Source organism: Cricetulus griseus, unplaced genomic scaffold, assembly GCF_003668045.3.
Source record: "Cricetulus griseus strain 17A/GY unplaced genomic scaffold, alternate assembly CriGri-PICRH-1.0 unplaced_scaffold_1, whole genome shotgun sequence".
NCBI classification, from domain to species: domain Eukaryota; kingdom Metazoa; phylum Chordata; class Mammalia; order Rodentia; family Cricetidae; genus Cricetulus; species Cricetulus griseus.
The window spans coordinates 3,288,193-3,309,542 of record NW_023276808.1 but is presented as its reverse complement, the minus strand read 5'-3'; the positions used below and the strand labels follow the sequence as shown (position 1 = coordinate 3,309,542).

The 21,350-nt window shown below is 43.3% G+C and overlaps 1 pseudogene; it reads right to left on the bottom strand.

Annotated features, from left to right (window-relative positions):
* Positions 1-1,550: 1,550 nt before the first annotated feature.
* Positions 1,551-16,164, bottom strand: LOC113838310 (annotated as a pseudogene).
* Positions 16,165-21,350: the final 5,186 nt, after the last annotated feature.

Sequence of the window (21,350 nt, the reverse complement as noted above, 5' to 3'; positions counted from 1 at the left end):
CACGGCATTGTAATTTTAGCATGTGAAACATAACAAAAGGAGCCAGCAAGCTTTCCATGTGTAAAACTATGACACCTGGAGGTCGAAGGCTGGCTCAGTGCTTAAGAGCACGCATACTGGTCTTTCAAGAACTGGAGTTCAGGTCCCAGAACTAAGATCAGTTGGCTCACAACTGTCATTCTCCAGCTCCAGGGATATGTGATGTCTCTGGCCCCTGCTGGCACACATACTCACACCCTCAAACCCTCTGTTTCTTTTCTCCTGAATTTAGATTACTCTGCTCTTTTACCAAGCCAGGTTCGTGTCTCCACTTTACCAACTGAGCTTTTTGATCTGGCGAGATCACTCAAAAGACCACATCTTACCGATCCCTAATTTTAAGAAGCAAAGAAAGAAAATGACACATTTTTAATCAAAGGATTCAATAATGACAGATTTATTTAAAATTTTCCTGTAGAGAAAACCTGCTAGTGTTGGAATAAAGATACTCCATGTATAAGAGTAGAAGAGAATAGAAAAATTAACAATAGAAAACAAAACCAAACAGTATAAAAAAACAAAACAAAATAAAAATGTTTGAAATGGATTCCAATAGGGAACTTCTTTAAACCTGTGAATAATGAACACAGTTACCAGGTTTGTCAAACAATTCATTTGGAATTTAAAGCCTATGTCTATATTGTAAACTCCATAAAAACTGCTCATTGAATTCAAGCCTTTCATATACCAGGCACTGAAACATGAAGCCAGTTGATTTGCAAATAAAAGAATTTATTCATTTGTTCTCACAGTTATAGGAATTAACCAGCTGCTTTACTGTGGTGTAGAGCAGATGAGATAAAAGAAAAGAAAGGAAAAAAAGTCAGATAAAACTCTAAAAAAACTGAAACACAGCAAATTCAGACACCAGCTTGCTCATTTAATACAACAAACTGAACTTTAAAGCATAATCTACATTTGCGGTTGTCATTTCCTTTCCCCCACCCCACCGACAAATACCTTCTAGATCCACTAACCATTTAGACTATTCCTAACCTCCAAATATTCTGTATACACATATTTAGCAAGGAGCAAAAGCCTGACGTCATTTAGTCAGCACTACAGTCAGCATACAGTTTCAGAAAGAATACTGTGTATGTAAGAAAAATTTGCCTTTAAAAACAAACAAAGAACCCCATTCGTTTCTAAACAAATAGTTTTAAAAAATTATGAAAACCCATCAAAAGATGATTCAATCTGGGCTTGGAAACCCGATGAAGTGCACACTTCAAAGACTATTAGCGTAACACTCTGTCAAACACTCCCAACAAAAGTCCTGCTAAAAGTCAACATTTTAGTTGATCACAAAACAGAACGTCACAATGTAAACTAAACAGATTCTTGATATCAACATCATGTTACTAATGTTTGTTAATTTCTCAATCCAACAGTTGGTCACAGAGGTCAAGTATTATCAAGGCTCCCTTGTCAGGTTTTCACCCGTCTGACATATCCATCCTTCAAGCACATGCAAGGTTCAACATTTGCAAGAGACAGAAGCCAGTGGCCCTTTAAGACACTGAGGAAATAGGATTGTGGGGCGAACCCATCTGGGTAAGAACTTTATCCAGCCACTGGAGAGGGCCATGCAGATGTATCTCAATCCAGCAGGGGGTGCTAGTAACATCCTGCCTGTGGTACTTGGCTCCCCAACCCTAGGAAAAAGAAAGCACACTGGTGTCATTTAACTCTCTATCTCATTGAGTCATTCTACCAAGTAAAAAATCATATGATCAGTTCACATAATTATGTTTGGACTCATGGCTATGTCCCACAAGAAAACAAACATACTGCAAAAGCATGGGTAATTTTGGGGGATGGACGTTGTCCACCAAAAGTCTACCCAAGGACCCCAGGATCACCTGGTATAGTGGCACATGCCTTTAATCCCAGCATTTGGGAAGCAGGGATGTGAGTTCCAGGCCAGTCAGGGTACAGAATAAGACCTTTTTTCAAATAAAAAAATAAATATTATTAGTCTTGGATAATTACAAATTTAAAATACATTGAGTAGTTGTTTGAATATAGATATTTTAGCCAAGAGGTGGTGGTGCATGGCTTAGATCCCAGCACTCGGGAATCAGAGGCAGGGGGAATCTCTGTGAGTTCGAGACCATTGTGGTCTTCAAGAGGTAGTTCCAGGACAGACTCCAATGCCACAGAGAAACCCTCTCTCTCAAAAAAATATATTTTAAATATTTGTTTCCCACTACATTAATGTTATGTTAGCACTTTACTTACTTATACTTTTAAGACATACTCTTAATGGGTAGCCCTGGCTGGCCTAAACTCCCTATGTAGACCAAACTGGCCTCAAACTCAGAGCTTACCTGTCTGATTTCTGAGCACTGGAATAAAAGGCATGTATTATCAAACTGGCTTTATTTTTAATATTTTATTTAAAAATTGTGCAAATATGTACGTGTTTGAGTATGGATTTTCCTATGAATGTGTGGTATCTGTGGATTTCAGAAGATGTTGGATCCTGGAGGTAGAGTTACAGGCTGTCGTGATCCACTTCAGCTGGATGCTGGGACTGAACCCAGGACCACTGTAAGAGTCCTACACCTTTAACTCAACAATCCCTTGTCCCTTTATCTGTGTGTCCATGCCTGGAGAGTGCAGGGGTCTACACTGGCTGTCTTCTTCAATCACACTCCACTGTATTTTCTGAGATGAGTTCTCTTGCTGCACCTGGGCTTTTGTCAATCAGGCTAGACTGACGGCCAGCAAGCCTAAGGGATCCTATCTGTCTCCCATGCTGGGACTACACACAGCACTGCACCAGCTTTTTGTTGTTGTTGCATGAATGTGTGTTTATGTACACCACAGTGTGCATGTGGAGCTCAGAGAACAAATCTGTGAAGTTGGTTCTCTTCTCACCTTTTACTCATGTTGTGTAGCAATTTCTTCAAAGATAGAACCTTCTGTGTTAGAGGGAAGCTCCAGAATTGCCAAATGTTCTAAGGGGAAGTGAAACACTCCACCCTCTAGGCAAACTCCTTAAAACTCAGGAAGCAGGCATCGTAAAATCTTTAGTAAGTCCCTGAAACTGACCAGATTCACTAGGCCCTCCCTCCCCAGGCTGATATGAGCCGTAAGGACTGCTGAGACAGACAGACTGACTAGGCTGCCTGCTTCTGGAATAAGACATTCTCCAGCCGGTTGAGGTGTCTGCATTTCAGGTAGCGAACTCCAGATTCTCAGCTTTTGTGAGTTGCCACCCATGCTGGGGTTGGCTCTTGGTGATATAGCTGTCTTTGTGTCACTTCTGCTCCTTTAAGTAACCCCAATAAAACTCAATGGTTCTCCAAGCTGGATTTCAGTGGTACCCACACTTTGGTCTGTCATTGGTTTCTTATCTGAGGTGAGTATACGTTTGTTCCTGTCTCCTCAAGAACAGTATCACACAACATGCCTCATGGTTAACCGAAGTTGGGTTTCCATGCTGTTCAGTAAGTTCCTTTACTTTACCCACAAAACCATCTTACCAGCTGCCTTGGCATTTTTTTTTCTTTTTGAAATGGGTGCTGGGGATCCAAACCTAGTTCTTTTTTTTTTCCGAGACAGGGTTTCTCTGTGGCTTTGGAGTCTGTCCTGGAACTAGCTCTTGTAGACCAGGCTGGTCTCAAACTCACAGAGATCTGCCAGCCTCTGCCTCCCGAGGGCATAGATTAAAGTTGTGCGCCACCAAGGCCTGGCACAAATCCAGTTCTTATGGCTGCATGGGAAGCATTTCACACACTGAATAATATCCTCAGTCTTAATTTTTTTCCAGACATGGATTTACTCTGTAGCCCAGCTGGACTGAAATTTACTACATGGTCCAGCTAGCTGCAAACCTGTGTCAATCCTTGGGCTTCAGCCTCCCATGTGCTGGGATTACAGGTATGGGTTACCAAGCTTAGTTCCCTTTTACCCATTTCTGTGATACCAAGATAGAAACCCAAGGCCTCTCACATGCCTCAGTGACATCCCCAGCCTGTCACAGCTATCATTGAATTCTTCCTTTACAGGAAGGTGATATCAGACAGATGGACATTCTGCTTTTTCCCCACTCTGACAGATAAAATTCTTCTGTCAACAACACAAATCTCTTGATATTTCAGTTTCAAGTGAAACTGACAGGAGAACAGTTACACATTCCCAAAGTTCTTCCTGATACCTAGTCATTGCCCTGAAGCAACAGGTTCTGTCATGCATCTGGCCAAGAAGGTGGTTTGCTAGATGGCTTCAGAATGACCAGGTAGGACAAGAGTGCCCCACAGAAGTCACCATGAAAGCCAAGTGATAGGATACACCTGTAATCTCAGCACTAGTGGGAGGCTAAGGACGAAGGATCATGACTTCAATGTCAGTCTGAACCACACTGAGTTTGAGGCTAACCTGGGTTATACATTTAGACTGTCTTAAGTCGAAAAAAATGGTGATGGTGTGTGTGATAAGGACAGCATAAAGTTCTGCTTTATCCTTGCTTGGAAAGAATAATAGCCATGTGAGTCATTGGCCACTGCTACAAGATTTCTGCATGAGTTTTCAGAAATACATCCCAATATGAAAACTTTTAGGACAAAGTTGGGGCACATGGACTCCACCTATGTATATCCATGCATGTCTCTGGGCTTGAATATTCAATGGCGACAGTTACCATGCAGGTCTTTCTCTTCAGGAGTGAGTTATTTGAAGATGGGGTCTGCCTTACCACTGAGCTCCCAGCATCCAGGATGGTCACCAGTATGTGGCAGAATCTCCACAGATACTTTCTGCACCAAACCGATTTGGATTTTTCAGATAGGGAGGACTTGGTTTTTAACATTCATTAAAGTATAATTTTATGTAAACACCAAAAATCATCTAAAAATAACATGAGACTGCCTATTAATGGTAGAAAGACTCCCTGCATCATTTCTCCAAGACACTGGGAAGAGCAGTGAATTGAGGCTCCCTCTCTGCAGAGCTACAGAAAGTGTGCAAAGCTTTTGAGGCCAACATATGATGTCTTGTGTGGTGATGGTTATGTTACGGTCATCAAGCTTTAAAGAAGATATATTATTTATTATGTGTACATGTAAGCATCTAGTGCATGTGTATAAAGGTACCCCTGGAGGACATAAGAAGGTGTTAGGTTTGTGGAGATGGAATCACAGGCAATTATGAACTGCCTGGCATGGTGCTCGAAACAGGACTCAGGTCCTCTGGAAGAGCAGCAAGTTCTCTGAACTGCTGAGCCATCTCTCCAGCCCACCACCTCATTCTTTAGTTGGGTTTGTCTATCTTAAACCCCAAGCCATATCTATCACACCTTGCACAGCCTTCCTTGCTAAAATTTTTTATGCTGTAGTATTATTATTAAACCCACTGGGAGCCATATAGATCTTGAAGATAAATGTTTTAGAAGCATTTTTTCTCTTTGTTTTGTCTTTTTGGAATAGTGGTAAAGTATTTGCCGGAAGAATAATGTTAACAAATTCTGAATGTAGTTTTGGGATAAAGAGATAGGTTATCAGCTTAGAGTACTTGCTGGTGTTCCAGAGGACCTGAGCTTGGGTCCAGAAACCCACAGCTTCTAACTCCTGGTACAAGAGATCTGACACCCTCTTCTGACCTCCATGGGCACACACACACACACACACACACACACACACACACACACACTGATAAGTGTAAAGGAATAAATCTTTAAATACCTTGTTTTAAAGTAAGTGTTTTTAGTTATACAAAAGTAACAATCAACTGTTAGTTGTGTAATCAATAGGAACTGAATGCAAGGAGAAAGCTTATTGGAGCACAGGAACCAAAGCTTCTTTAAAAATTCAATAATCATAGTGCCATCAGGGGACATTGAGAATAATTACCAAGGTACCAATGCCACCCATCCCCATTTTACAGGTCAAGAGCAGAAGGTCTGAGAAAGTTCCTGTACCTCAACCAGTTAACACAACCACTAAGGAGTTGTTCTTCCTTCCCAACAATAAGCACATTGGCAAGTTGCTGGCCTCATTTTGAAAATCGTCTGAGCTAAAATGTGAAGTCAAAAAATAAATGGCGCTTGTAAATAATGAACAAGGAGAGACTCTGTGGTCACATTTGTACACAACACACAGGCTAACTTTTTTAAGGGGTAAAGAAAAGCCTCCTTTAGGGTTAAAGAGGCACCACATTTGGCCAGAAGGTGGAAAACTCCTTTGATCTGGATGGCAATGAACAAAGCCTGGCTCTGCACTCAACCCCAGTGATGAACACATCACTAAACAGGCCCAACAAGAAGTCAGAGAGCTTTTGAGGACAGCACATGAAAGATGACTGCCTCACCCAGGCCTGTAATTAGAGCTCTTCCTCAAGGTAAATCAGGATAACGACTTATCTTGGAGACCTCAGAGACCAGGCAGTTACTAGACTGTGCTGTCATCAGATACACACTTAAAAATTAGTTTTCAATGGCTTCTTAAAAACTTAAATGTCTTAGACACAGAAGAGGACAGAGCTAAGCAATGCCTTGGATTCTGTCCTTTCTGTGATACTACAGAACACTCAACGTGAATGGCAAGAGCCCTGCTAACCTCTGAAGTATGCACAAGGCACAAGAATTACTAGAAATACTTAAAAAATATATGAACAACTTAAAATAATTTCCAATGTGGTTAATTTTCCACTTACTTTTTTTGTTACATTTATTCCCCTCCCGCCCTGTGTGTGAGTGGGTATATACACACGTGGAAGCCAGAGAAAAATTAGAAGGAGTTGGTTCTGTCTTTCTATCATATGGGTCACAGGAATCGAAGTGCCATAAGTACCTTTTCTCCCTGAGCCACCCCACAGACCATGCAATATCATACTATCTATAACCAATAAGCGCTGGCATCCTGACAATACTAAAAGTGGAATGAGAAGAACAAAGACACATTTCTTCAGCTGATCTCATAGAATGTTCATGCATTTGAGCTTCATGTTAAATACATACCACTTTCTATGATATCATAGTAGCTATGGGGCCTAGGACAGCACAGTGGGTAGGACACTGGCACAGCATACCAGAGCCCCAACAATGGGGTGGTAGAAGCACACAGGACAAGAATCCTAGATGTAGAGCTGATGGATCAGGATTTGAAATTCATCCTCAGCCAGCTAGAGGCCTGGCTGGACTATATTAAACCCTTAGCTTGACCCGCACAAACGGCAAGATGACTGGGAGGCAGGGGGAGATAAAGGTGCCTGTCACCAAGCCTGGAGACCTGAGTTCCATCTCTGGGACCTGCATGGAGGAAGGAGAGGACTATATTCTAAGTTCCCATGACAACCTCTTGGACAATGGTGCTCTTGCTGGGCACTGATAGGAATATATACCAGGAAGGCACAGATATACATATTGTAAATAGCAGGGGTGAGGCGGGGGTCAGGCCTGAATGAGATGGGCGGGCACTGCTCACCTTCACGAAACTCATTCGAATAGTGCACATTTTGGTGAGTTCATACACAGTCTCAAAACAATGGTTCACAGACTGTGCCAGTATCTGAGCAAACTCTTAGTTGTTGAAAATTTTCACGCTACACCCACTAGGGATCTTGCAGACAGTGGTGGGATGAAACCCATGATGGTAGTTGCAGTTCCGACTCTGCACAAATACGCTGCTGTCACTCAGGCATTCGACATACACTTCTCCTCCAACATAGTACAGGTGGACACCTGTGACAGGACAGACCATATCATTCATAGGCTGAAAGGCACCCAGGCAGAGTCAAATTTGGCCACTCACATAGCCATTCTGACAGACATCTAGCTAACTATGTTATGCTTGTGATAACCAGTGTGTTCAGGAACTAACAATGTCTCTCAAAAATAATAATGGTTGACATTTTCATTTTGGTATTTAATGTCCTCCTTAACCAGAGTTGAAAGTATATGGACACTCTAAAAATAGAGCAATATAAAGCCTGTAGTTTCCTGGGGTATCCTGTGTGCTTAAAGTCTTCTGCATTTATGCCAAGGCTAAATTGTTCAGAAAACTTCAGAGAGAGAGAGAAGGGATGGTCAATAAACACAGAGGAGTGAAACCCGGGTTGAAGAATTACTGCTGGAAGCAGTAAGACATGAGGTCTAGTTAAAACAGACACTTTTTAAATAGAAAAAAAAAAACATACTGTGTGAAAAAGGAGCTCACCGAAATAAGTACAAAAAACAATAATTGAAAACATCTTATAACTTAGGATGCTGAAAGACCAGGCAGCATCCGCCCTTCTCAGGGAGAAGCAGGGAGTGTCCTGGACCCCCTCCTATTAAAGCTGGACCAAGGAGAGAACCAATTCTGCAAATTTGTCCTCTGACCACTATGTGCCCCGTTATACACACAGAAAATAAACAAAAGCAAATCTTCAAAAAGGAAGATGGACCCTCTGGCCAAGACTCACGAGGGAGTAAGAAGAGGCTAGCAAGCAGGCAGGTAGTGTGGCTTTGAGCTAAGAAGGTGCTTAGTTGGAATGGCTTAATAGAAAACGCTAGTGAGACTATCTGAGGAAACACCATGTGGCATTTCTACAGACACACAGGGCTAAGACTCCAGTATCAGTTCTACCCACTGTGGCAGAAATCCATTTTGTTTAGTGGTATACAGAGATATATTTAAGAACAAAAATATAGAGAAAACTTTTTTTGGTTTTTTTCAAGACAGGGTTTCTCTGTGCATCTTTGGAGCCTATCGTGGCACTAGCTCTGGAGAGCAGGCTGGCCTCAAATTCACAGAGATCTGCCTGCTTCTGCCTCCCGAGTGCTGGGATTAAAGCCATGCGCCACCAACACCCAGTGAGAAAACTTTTTAAGAAGAAAAAAAAAACCCTTTTCCCTGATATCAAAAATGATGTCTTTTCATTTTAGAAAATTAAGACAATCTATGAAATATAAAGATGTGGAAAATATTGGCATTCCTTCAGCAACAGACGAAAATGCTTGTTAATTAACAGTCTGCAATTGTGTGTCCGGTTTTGCAATCATTAAAGCCTTTGTTGCAAACTGTCACATTTCTTTATGACTTGCTGCTGTAACTGTTTAGCCAGGCTCCCTCAGCAGACCAGTATTGACACTAATTATCTACTATTGCAGTCATGACAAATGTTACTGGACGGTTTTTACTAATATCTATAAGAGACATTCCTGGAAGTTAAGCGGCTGGATCGAAGGATTTGAATCACTTTGCCAAATGACTTTCCAGAATGATTGTGTTACATCAGCACTGTGAGTGCTATGATCAGCTGACCCACACCAGCACTGACACTGAGCTTACACAAAAGCAAAGTGTTCACAGCTGCAAAGGGAATTGCTTTAATTTGACATGGGGGCTGGGCATACCCTTGGTTTAGTGGCCATTTGGGAATCTCCTGTGAACAGCAGCATCTGAACATTTGGCATTTGCCACAAGAATGATGGGGCCACTTCTAGAGGAAGAAAAGATGAATGTTTGCAGGAGGGGTAAAGGGACACGCACCTTTTCCAATATGTCGCCTGGTGTTTTCTATTGTGGAGTTCCGGTTAATGTTGGAGAGCAGCCCAAGGCAGAAACGGTTCTTGTTGTTGGAAGGATCAGTGTAACCATCCACCAACACGCTTGTGGAGGAGGCCTGGAATGTATCACCCACACGGTTGTTGAGCTCGTAGTACACAATAGAGCACCAGTGCATTGGTTCCTCATAAACAACAGCTTGAACATCTGCAAGAAGGAAAGAAATTTGCTCATAGTTACTCCTGGAGCACCCCAACCAGAAACCGCATTGTAAAACTGGCTGAGCACGGTGGAACGAAGACAGGGAGGGGCACCTACGAGGATCACATGGGTCATTTCTGTGAGATCCAATGTACTTCTTACTAAGGGCAGCATTCTCCTTTCATTGGGGAACTGGCAGAGATATGAAATACCAGCTCAGCTAGCATGGCAACAGCACTTGCTGAATACAAATGACTTATAACTTGCTCATTAACATAAAGAAACAATTTAAATCACTCCTGCTGGCACACTACCTACAAGAATTACAGTGACCAATGAGAAAGCAAGTGGCACAGGAACAGGAGGGGCCTGGAGATATGCCAATGGGGCTTGTGAAGAAAGGAACTGCTTTTGGCAAAGCTTTGGCAGACCTCTGCTTTCTCAAAGCCCTGAAAATGAACTTCTTCCTATCATGAAGAAGCTGCCTGGCTTCACAAGAGCTGGTGATGGCTGAAGCTCCAGTTTTGCTATAGCTCAGGAAGAAACCATGCCAGCTGGCCATTCTTCCCGAATAAAATATATCTCTCTCATCCAGACGCCATGCTAACCTCCTTCTATTTGCTTCAAGTCATGCCAAGCGGGTGTGTTTGTCTCTCCCTTCCCAGAATGGGCCAACAATAGAAACTACACAGGTTTACCAAGAGGATGCAGCTTGTTAGGCCCAATCTCTTAAGGCTGATGAATCTCCAAACAGAAAATGCTTCTGAATGCTTTCAACCAAAAGGCTGGGAAAAGAGCCCTTTCTGCGTCAAAACCTCTTATGCATGCCTTTTGAGAGTCCAGGCACACAAACCACACCATTGCCAACTTGATCATTGCTCTAATGAGCCTCATGGGGATTCAGTGTACAAATATAAGAAATGGAAAGAAAATCCACCAGGACTGGGAGATGGAAAAGGAGAAGGACAGGGACAAGGAGGAGGAGGAGAAGGAGGAGGAGGAGCAGGAGGAGGAGGAGGAGGAGGAGGAGGAGGAAGAGAAGGAGGAAGAGGAGAAAGACTTCCACATCCTTTTTTTTGATTGCTTGTGGTTTTTCGAGACACAGTTTCTTTGTAGCTTTGTAGACCAGGCAGGCCTCTAACTCAGCGTTCAGCCTGCGTGTGCTTTCCGAGTGCTGCCATGTTCTTAACATAACCAGCCAGTTATTTGTTTTATGTAAGTAGCTTAGCTGAAAATATACTATTTCCCTTGTTTCTTTCTAGGCAATGCTTCCCTGTCTGCTGCTCTTCAAGGAACAAAGCTGTAGTAACTCACAAGTGCCAAACCCCAGAGAAGGCTGTGCCATCTGTCACATAGGCCTTCTATCAGATTTCAGCATTGTTAAAAATGCTATTCATCTGGCTTACTCGTGGACACATTTTTTTTTTCCTATAAAAGACCAGGAAGATCTTGTGAGACATATGGTCTTTATCACAACTATTCCACTCTGCCTTTGTAACCACAACAACAGATAAAAAAACCTAGCTATAGATAAAATGTAACAAATGGGCAGTAGTGTGTTCTAATAAAGCTTTATTTACAAAAACAGAAAGTGGGCTGATCTGTGTGCCGGCTGTAGCTTGCTGACCCATGTTCTGGGTATCCACCACAGGTAACAACAGGAGAATAGTCAAAGTTTTTTCCTCTGAAAATACTATGTGATTTTTAAATGGCTCCAACTGGGAACATTTTTTAAGCTATTTTAAAGGAAAAAACTTAAAAATAAGTCTCTATTTGGGGGTAACAGAGATAATCTCATCATGACCATTACAGGCCCAACACAGGGTATCTTGCTCCCCAAATAAAATATCCAAAAGTGGCATAGGGGCTATTCTGAAGACGTGAAAACACATGAGCATATAAATAACAGATGTATTTGTTATGTAAAACAGGACTCAGTCATTTCCTCCGACTATCTCAGTAAGCACAGAGATTTTTAACAACTTCCTGTGTGTATAGGTATGTGAAACAGCCATACAAACCCATATTTATTAGTAACAAATCATAGACAGACGCATTTTAAACAGTCATTTGATATATGTGCATATATGTATATAAATGCATATATGATAATATATATCACTTACTCATTTATTGAAGGTGAAAGCAAATTAGCATGCTAAGGACACAGATATGCTTGTTTATTTTTCCATAATTAATAAATCATGGCTGATTATTCAACACTGGTCAACATACAGCATCTCAGATTGTCTTTAGAGGTGACTGACAGTTCAGTTTTCTAACCACCAGTGCTGGAAACTCTCTTCACCTAAGTATGTAACACAAAATGGCAGAGCACTGTGTACGGCCGTTTCAGAGGCCAGTGGGAATCTGAGACCTCCATATTCTATTCTAAGATCTCATACTACTGTGACAGAGTTTAAGTAAAAAGATGGGCTCTAGAGAATTCTTTGCATTAGGCTTAAAACAACAGCAAAACGTTTTTTCCATGTTTCTCAAACAGCTACCTTTTTAAGGTCTAAATGAGTAAAAGTAACGTTTGGACAGGACATACAGACAAAACTCTGACAACTCATTTTACCTCCTCTGTTGATCTCGGAGGGCAGTGCAGGTGCCATCATATTCGTGTCCATTGGCTGAGAGCCATCCTGGGCCATGGCATCTCCTCAAGAGGAGGCTGGTAAGCAGTTGTTGGTATATCAGCTACAAAGTTTGAAAGAAAAAAAATTACATGCTTCAGGCACAGACTCTCCTCTGCACTGAGAGCTTTTGCATATGATTAGGCCTGGTCAAGTGTACACAGATGCATGTGTGTGCACATGTATGCAGGGGTCAGAGGATAGCTTTAGGTAAACATTTTCCTTTTCCTTATAGTTGGGAACGGAGGAAGCAATAAAGCATGGATCACGTTTTAATTTCTGAAGGTACAACATGGATGCTGAAGTAAAATTTAATCTAAAGCACCTTAAGTGGCTCTATAAACATCCTGTCCCATCACTTTCCCTCACAAAAATATCCATGCATTTCATGATGATCTTTTATTTATCGTGTCCCTCTCGATGTCGACTGGCAAGAGCTCTGCCACTAATATTTGAGATGCTTGTTTACTAACCTGTAATCTGAAAAGTGTAATCCTCTAATTAGTCACTATTACACCATCAGTTATGACTAAAACAGGAAAATAACTGGTTTTTGTCTTTGCTAAGTTAAACAAGCAATATTCTCCATCACTTCTGTTGCATTTCCTTGCTGTTAAAAGCATATTAACATATTTTTTGGAATTACATCACTGGCAAAATGAATCTAATTAAATGGGTCGGGCGGATACCCCAGTAATTAGCTCTTCTGCGGCTGCATTGATTACAAGGGTTCTTCAATGTTGGAAAAGCTCGCCGAAGCCGCTTCTCAGAGCAGCAGTGTGTGTAATATGACATATTCCCCTTTCTTTTTATGGAGAGCAGAGACTGGAACAATTGTGTCACTCAAAGAAGGATGCAGCTGCTTCAAAACTTAACAGGACTCAAACAAGCCATCCTCTTCTCCAGCTGTATGTACAACTCCCTCCCTACATTGATATTCTCCAAGCACTGGTTCACCAGGATGTGCTCAGGGTTCCACCCACTGTGCCCCCGCCCCGCAGGCCACCCCCACCCACCTCCCCAAGGCAGGCAGCGTCCCCGAATGCCCCCTCCTACCTGGCATCTGGAAAGGGCTGCCTGGGTCTGAGCTGGTGCGGGAGTGAGGGTAGGTGCTGCTGCTGCTGCTACTGCCTGGGGAGTTGGGGTAGCTGCTATTGGACGAGTGGGGAAACGGGTGGGTGCTGGGCTGCCTGAAGGAATCTGGAAACGTGGCGTTCGGTGGCATGTGAGGCTCATTCTGTCCCAAGTTACAGAACTGTGCCAGAAGGCTGTGCTCAGGGTTGTACTCACTGTGCCTGGGAACCAGCATGGGAGGAAGCACTGGGGACAGAAAGAAACCAGAGAGACAAATGAGAAAGGCTTAGTTTATATCCTCTCTTTCTTAAAAACAGGCAGTGGACACAAAAGCCTTTGCAAACTATTCCCTAGTCTTTACTTTTACATGACTTATATATTCCACAAAAATACAAACGGCTTTGGAGACCAACCTATTATTGGATGGTTGAGCTGGAACCATGGGGTTCCAGTCTAACCATGGGGTCTGAAGTTCCTGTGAGAGAAAAGTCACCTGGCCATCCCAGGAGCAGGAACAGGGAGGGAAGCCACCCAAATCTGACACCATCCATATTTGGGGACCCTCAGATATCATCAGCTAAGTGAATTAATCCATCAACAAAACCATACTGAATGACAGACACTGTGACAACTCAATGCTTCAATACAGAACCACTTGTCAACTGTTCTGCCTGTCCAGAAGTAGAACCAAGCTCTAGGGAAAACTATATAAATTCAGAATGTAGTGGTTGATATCCACGGGAGACTGGTACCAGAGCTCCCTTGGAAGCCCTCATCTGCAGACGCTCAGTCCCTGGTGTAACATGGACAGTATCTATGTGGGGCCTCTATGTGTCTGCTCCACCCACACTTTAAATCTGATCTGAACCACCTGCGATGCCTAACATGATATAAATGCTATGAGATAGTTACTCCGCTGATTAGAGAATAAGAGGGGCTTCTATCATTTTCTAGCTGCTGCCACCGATTCTAGGCATCCACAGGAGTCAGTCATGCAGGCTGCACTGCTCCAGGTGCCAGATAAAGAGGAGTAAGCAAGCTGGCACATAGCACCTAGCCCAGGCACCTCTCAAGGCCCTGGACTCCTTCCAGAACAATGGGCGGATTAACCCTGGGACTATGGGAGGGGCAGATCTGTGGTGGTCACTGAGCTGAGGTCAGGCCAATGCAAGCCAACCTATACGAGGACCTCCAGCACTGGTGACCCTGGGCAGCATCAGGTACGAGCACCTCTGATCCCTATGTGGTGGCCATCGTACCTAGTCAGAGGCTTGATGTGAAGAAAAGTAAGCAGGCCCTCCCCACCAAGAGTTCCTGGGCTCTGAGCCCCAGAAAGAATGAAGTCCATTGACTTTTTCAACCACCAAAACTGAAAGAGAAAGTATCACAAAGGAAGTCGGCCTGCTCAGTAGAGGCAGAGTTCTTTTTCTAACTATTTTCATCTGCAACTGCCTCTATGTATATCTGCAGAATCCACAGATTCGAGAGGCCGACTCCAGACTTTACCATAGCCCAACCACACAGGTAAAGACTGAGATATCTTAAAGTAACAGCATCAGTTCCTCACACAGCAGAACATAGCCCACAGGGAACACAACACAACACAAGCACACTTCAATACAGATGACAAAGAGTGCTGTCGTGAAACATGAAGTAGAACTGGTCACAGCTGCCCCACCGTGCCCTTCCTTTAGTGCACACGACAAGACCCCTGTGCTTCTGTTGTCTGCTGACGTACTGCACAACTAAATTGCTAGAAAGACACACAGAACCAATGTGAACCATAGAAAGCAAAGTCAGACACACACCTCAATTTTCAGAACATGTTTCTAAACAAAGTCACTTGGAAGGAAGGAGGCCTTTAACATGTATGAAATACTCCAGGACTGCTAAAATTTGGATTTGAATGTACCCCCAAATGTTCAGGTGCTGAAGGCTTGTTCCCGCAGCCTAGTGGGAAGTCTCCTAGTCACTGGATGGAACAATAGGGCTCCAATTTCCTTCCGCTTGTGACATGAGCTCTGCTCTGCCACCATTCTACCCCAGGATGCTATAGTGCTACAGGACAGAGAGCCCTGGAGCCGATGGGACGAAGGGCTGATACTTTCAAAATCACAAAGTAAAGTAAACCTTCCCCTGTATAAAGTGATTTTTACAGACACTCATTACAGTGAGCAAAAGCTGAGTAGAAAGAGTTTTTGTGCTCTTTTGCACACGCATGTATGAATACACACAAAACTTCCCCCAGATATTTTGGAATTACACCCCACAACAGAAAGGTGTTATTGCTCTGGTCTCAACAGGCTTCACGGTGCACACACAGTCCACCCCACTCACCAGGGCTCTCCACGCGCTTATAGTGATAGGGGTTGATGCACACCTCCTTCTGGTTGGAACCAAAAGGAAACTGACAGCAATCCAGAGGCTTCAGTTCATGGCGGCTCTGGAGGTCCGGCCAGCGCCACACTCGGCAATCCCTTCCGGTGGGACACCTGCAGCCTGCCATCCAGGGAGCAGGGAATGGTGACACAGTTACTTGGCTGTCCCGGGCAGCTCAGGCCCTTCTCCAACTCTTCCATTGCCCCTTTCTTTTTCTTCAATTTTTTCACCAACACGTCCACAGCTTTCTCTGCCCATTTTTCTTCTTCGTCACCCTGTTTCCAACCTAGAAGTCTCTTCACAGCTGGACTTGTGAAGGAAAACAAGCTGGTCACATTCATAGTGACTGGTCTAATTCTTCAGGCTCCTCACAGGGTGAAGTGGTGATGTCTCGAAAGGGGAGAGGCCAGAAGAGAGTTCAACTTATTTAAATCGGTTCTCTTTAGTTTCTCCGTAGTTCTGAAAAGTAGAGAACGGCTCTTCCTCCTATTCCAAGAAGGGACCCAAAGTTAACACCTGCAAAAGAAAGGATAGGAAACTGTCTTTAAAATCACCTTTAGACACACCATGATTAACTGATAAGTGCCAGATACTAAGCACTTTGGTGTTCCCTGGATAATACTGCTCAGCTTCACACTTGGGTGACTTTATTAGCGAGATGAAACCCCAGGCTAAGCTCGTGAGAATGTGTATTCTATGATGCCAGAAGCTGAAATGTGTTCTCCTAAAACATACATTAAAGCTCCAGTGCCCATTGCAACCCACTGTACTTGGGCTTGGAGCGGCTAAGGAACTCACCGGGGTTAAATCAGATTATAAATGTGGGGCTTGAAGGCAACAGGATTGGCGGTCTTACAAGAGGAAGAGAACAGACTGCTGAGAGCAGCACCATGCTCTGGACAAAGGTCATTGCAATAATTGGGGCACAGCTATCACTCAGGCAATTTGCATATTACCACCATAAGCCTATATGCAAGTGATAAAATTCAAAGGACACCAAGCAGAAAACTGCAAAAAAAAGAAAAAAGAAACAACAACGATTCTAACCTACAATCCTGTGGGAGACTGACCTATAACTGACAGATACAAGAGTAAAGTGTAAAGGTGTGACCCAGTTTATATGGAAACCAGCGTGTAAATGAGTAAAGTCATTTGGAATATATGGTATTTGTGGCAAAGGAGCTAGCTGAGTGCCTAGAGTGACTGCCTGTACAGGCCTGAGTCCTGTACTCGGAGTCCACACTAAGAGCGAGGAGTGGTGGTGCATGCTTTTACCAAAGCCCCAGGAGGGACAGGTGGGTCTCTTGCTGTGGACTAGCCTAGACCAGCTGGCAAACTTTAGGCCTTGAAAATGAACAAACAATAACCAAGGTGGACAACTCTTGATGGCTGCAACTTTCCCACACAACAAGTAACAAAAAACAATAATTAAGATCTCAGTATGGCTAAGAAGTCAACAATAATATTATTATTAGAAGTAAGCACATTTTAAACATGCGTCATGAAGTAATTACAGTAGAGATGAAATACCTTAACTGAATGATTATAAAAATATGACATTGAAAATATTGAGATATAGCTAGGCAGTGGTGGCACATGCCTTTAATCTCAGGCAGAAGCAGGCAAATCTCTGAGTTCAAGGCCAGCCTGGTCTACAGGGAAGAGCCATGGTTACACAGAAAAAACTTGTCTCGAGAAACAAAAAATAAACCAATAGAGTGAGTAAGATGTGACACGCAGTGATTATATGGATGTTTAGAGCTAAAATGCATTTACTGGGAGAGAGGAAAAAGCCTTAAGAGGTGGACGGTGATTTAAGCCCAAAGAAAATACAAGGAATTGAGAAATTAATTTTAAGTACACTAGAGAAAACCTACAAAATCAAAACACTAATAACATGTATAATCTCTTAGCAAGAATGATCAATAAATCAGAAAAATCACAAATGACCAATAAGAGGAATAAATTGGGGATAATCTTCCTGATCCTCATTCTTAAAACAATAGTGACCTTGAATGCTCACTGTAGCAAATTGGGATAGTCTGCACTTCTGGGTTCCTTGCTGGAGGAAATACCCTGGCCCCTCCATCTCACAGTTAGTGTATCTGGAGCACAGCATGGTACCTGGTACAGACGGATTCTCAGTAAATGTTTGATGACTGGGCTCCAGAGAACTTAGATTAAGATTAAAAGATTGCACATTCCCTATGTTCCTCCAAGGGTAAAGGCTCAACTTCACTCAACAGAGAGCTACTTTTCCTTTAGAAACAGCTTTGCCCTAATTTACTCATTATTTTTGAAGTTACATTTAACAGGAAAGAAAAGAGAAAACAATGTTAAGCCATTAAAAGAAGTCACACCGGCTTAGCACGTACCTATTGATATGGTAATTCACTATTCAGTAAAACTTCACTACCCCCCAGAACTGGAAAGACCACTTCTTCCCAGACTCCAGAAGCAAATTAGAGAGAGATTCTGAGTTTCCTCCAGCCCTTTTCATTTACCCCCAAAACAGCTTTTTAATATTTTAATCACTGACTTTCAAATGGCAGGGCTTGCTTCTCTCAGAATCACTTTCGGGCTGCTTTCTGACGAGGGTGCACTGTATGAAGTGAGTGTGTTGGGGATGAGGGGGTACCTAGGAGAACCATTCTGTATCATCACCCCCCCAAACAGCTATCCCAAATGCCTGGAACTAGGGCATGTGGGGTGGGGAAACAACCTGAAGAGGCTTGATGTTTAAGGCAAGGAGCAGGGCGCAAACATCCAAGTAACTCCATGGAGCAGATGGCTAATCCAATGCCAGCCCCACAGGACAGCATTGTCCTCTTCTGCTGCTCTGGGGCCTCATCCAGAAGGAATGCTGACCAAGTACCAAGGATAACACCATGTGGCTGGTAACTGTTGTTAAACATGCAGAAGCCAGGGTACAGGCTGATGCTTGCGTGAATGTTCCCAAAGTCTCACCTCTAAATCCTAACTCCTTACAGTATTAGGTGTCCCCTATGGAGGGGGTCGGGTCACAGGAACAAAGCTTCTGAACTCTCCATGAGAGAGTTTACCTTCTCCCTTCTGAGGGGGCAGTGGGGATGATGCTACATAGGAGGAAGCACCCAGATTGTCAGACTTGATCTTGGGATATCACCAGCTACAGTACTACCTGGCACAGAGTCTTGAATAGATGAAGTCAAATACCAACACAGCATAGAAAAGAGGAGTGAAGAATTAACTCCAGGAATTTCGGGAAGTTTTTCCAAAGAGGAAGCCTCAGACAGCCCATGAAGGAGAATTCTATAAACCAACAGAGTATGACAGACATTCTGAGCACTTCCTATCACCCAGTTTAATCTTCCTGATAAACTTTAAAAAGACTTCCATTTTCTTCACTAGACACGAGGAAGTAAAATTGTGAAAAGTCAAATGTTTTGTTCCATGCCCCATGTCCATCTGTGGGAGACAGAACCCCTTTCCCCAACTCTACTGTAAAGACTGCAAAGTATGGTCCTAAACCACGGTACTTAGCTGTGGGATAGGAGTCCTAAAGGGTCAACCCTTGTGTTGGTGACAACAGCCAGAGCAGCAGTGGCAGGACTGCGGAGGACAGTACCTGCTCCTTCTGTGTCAGCCTGTGGACAGTGGGGGTGACTCAGCATCACTGAGAAGGTAGGAGCTTCAGGGAAGCAGGCCCTCTGCACACACCACACTGGGAGGACAGTCATCACCCAGGCAGTCAATGTCAGGATGACACTCACAATAATTAAACCAAAAAGATCCCAAGCCTAGGAATATAAGAAAGACAGCCATAAAAAATACAGTCTTGACAATTAACAAGTGTACCTCTGAGGGTTAAGGCTTTTCCAGGTGCATGTGAAACAGGGACCCCACCTCACACAAGGAACTCAAAAAGTGAGTTCTACGAAACACAAGCAGATTTTTTTCTGTCCCTTTTTGTACTTCCTGCCTTAGTTTATGAGAGAAGCTAAGTGGCCTTATCAATTTAAAGCGCAACATAAAAACATGTGTCAGCACACAGATTTGCTTCCCTCCTGTGCAAACACAAACACTTCACACTGACCCAAAACCAAACAAAAACACTCTTCGTGAGCCCTCAGCCACCTCATAAGAAGTCAGATTTACTTGCAGAGAACATTCTAAACTGGAAAGAGGAAAAAAATTCACACTAAGATTTTCATCAGAATTATTTATAATTGGAAGATAATGAACTATACACACATCCACTGTGAGGACTGCATCAGCTCTGAAGCTATGCTCAGAAGCCTCTGCTGAAAAACAGACACCACCATGAGAGCAAGTGGAAGCAGTCCTGCACACAGAGACCTGGTGTTGTAGGCACACCTGGAAGCAGTCCTGCACACAGAGACCTGGTGTTCTAGGCATACCTGAAAGCAGTCCTGCACAAAGAGACCTGGTTTTCTAGGCACACCTGGAAGCTGTCCTGCACAAAGAGACCTGGTGTTCTAGGCATACCTGGAAGCAGTCCTGCACACAGAGACCTGGTGTTCTAGGCATACGTGGAAGCAGTCCTGCATGTAGAGACCTGGGTTTCTAGGCACACCTGCATGGGGCACTGCGCCAAGAGACCTGGGGTTAACTGACAGGCCTATAGGATTGCAAAGGAAAGCTGGAGAGAGATTTCCATCCTACAGAGGAGAACACATCTAGGGTGTCTCCTGATGACCTGTTTTCCCACAGAAAAAGGAGCTTGTGTGAAAACTAAAAGTATCCGAAATAGCTGAGATAGTTAACTGAGAAATGACATTTGTAACTGCTTCAGTTAGATACATTTTGACTTGGAGATTTAACTGATTTAGACTGCTCCATTCAATCCATTCACAATTCTGACTGAGATGAATATGCCAGGGACAGAGTAAGGAAACAGAAGAGGGGGTGAAAGGCAAGGACTGAAGGGTTTTGCCAGGTGGTGTAAACAAGCACGCTGTGCCTCAGTCTCATCTGCTATCCAATGAGCAGATGGGAGAGGTCATCTCAAAGACATTGCTATCTTTCAAGGACAGAAATGCAAATGAAATACATACAGTCCAGGAAACAGCCCAGGCAAACATGAAGAAGCAAGCTGTACCCCACAACACACATACCTTGGTCAAGCCGAGGCCTCAGTAAAATCACTCCTTTCCAACACAGATATGCTGAACCTAGGAACAGCACTCTCACATATATTCAAGGGAGATTCAAGATGAGGGTCCACAAAGTACAGGTGAATGTCTTGGTGGCCATGGGGACTTCAGGACTGAAGAAATACTATAAATACTGTAATTATAATTAGAGACAACTGAAGTTCCAGGGAGAAAATGAACTGTACTATTTAACCATCCTGTATGGCATCTACTTACAATCCTTATTGATAGGATGCCTTGTGAGCTTGCCAGTGACCCATGGTCCACTCACTGCATTTGGTAAATGCTCCCCATCTGGGTAATTCCAACTTTTCCCACTCCTAATGTGGAGGATGGTAAGTATGAACAAACTCTACCTTCTTCACTAGAGC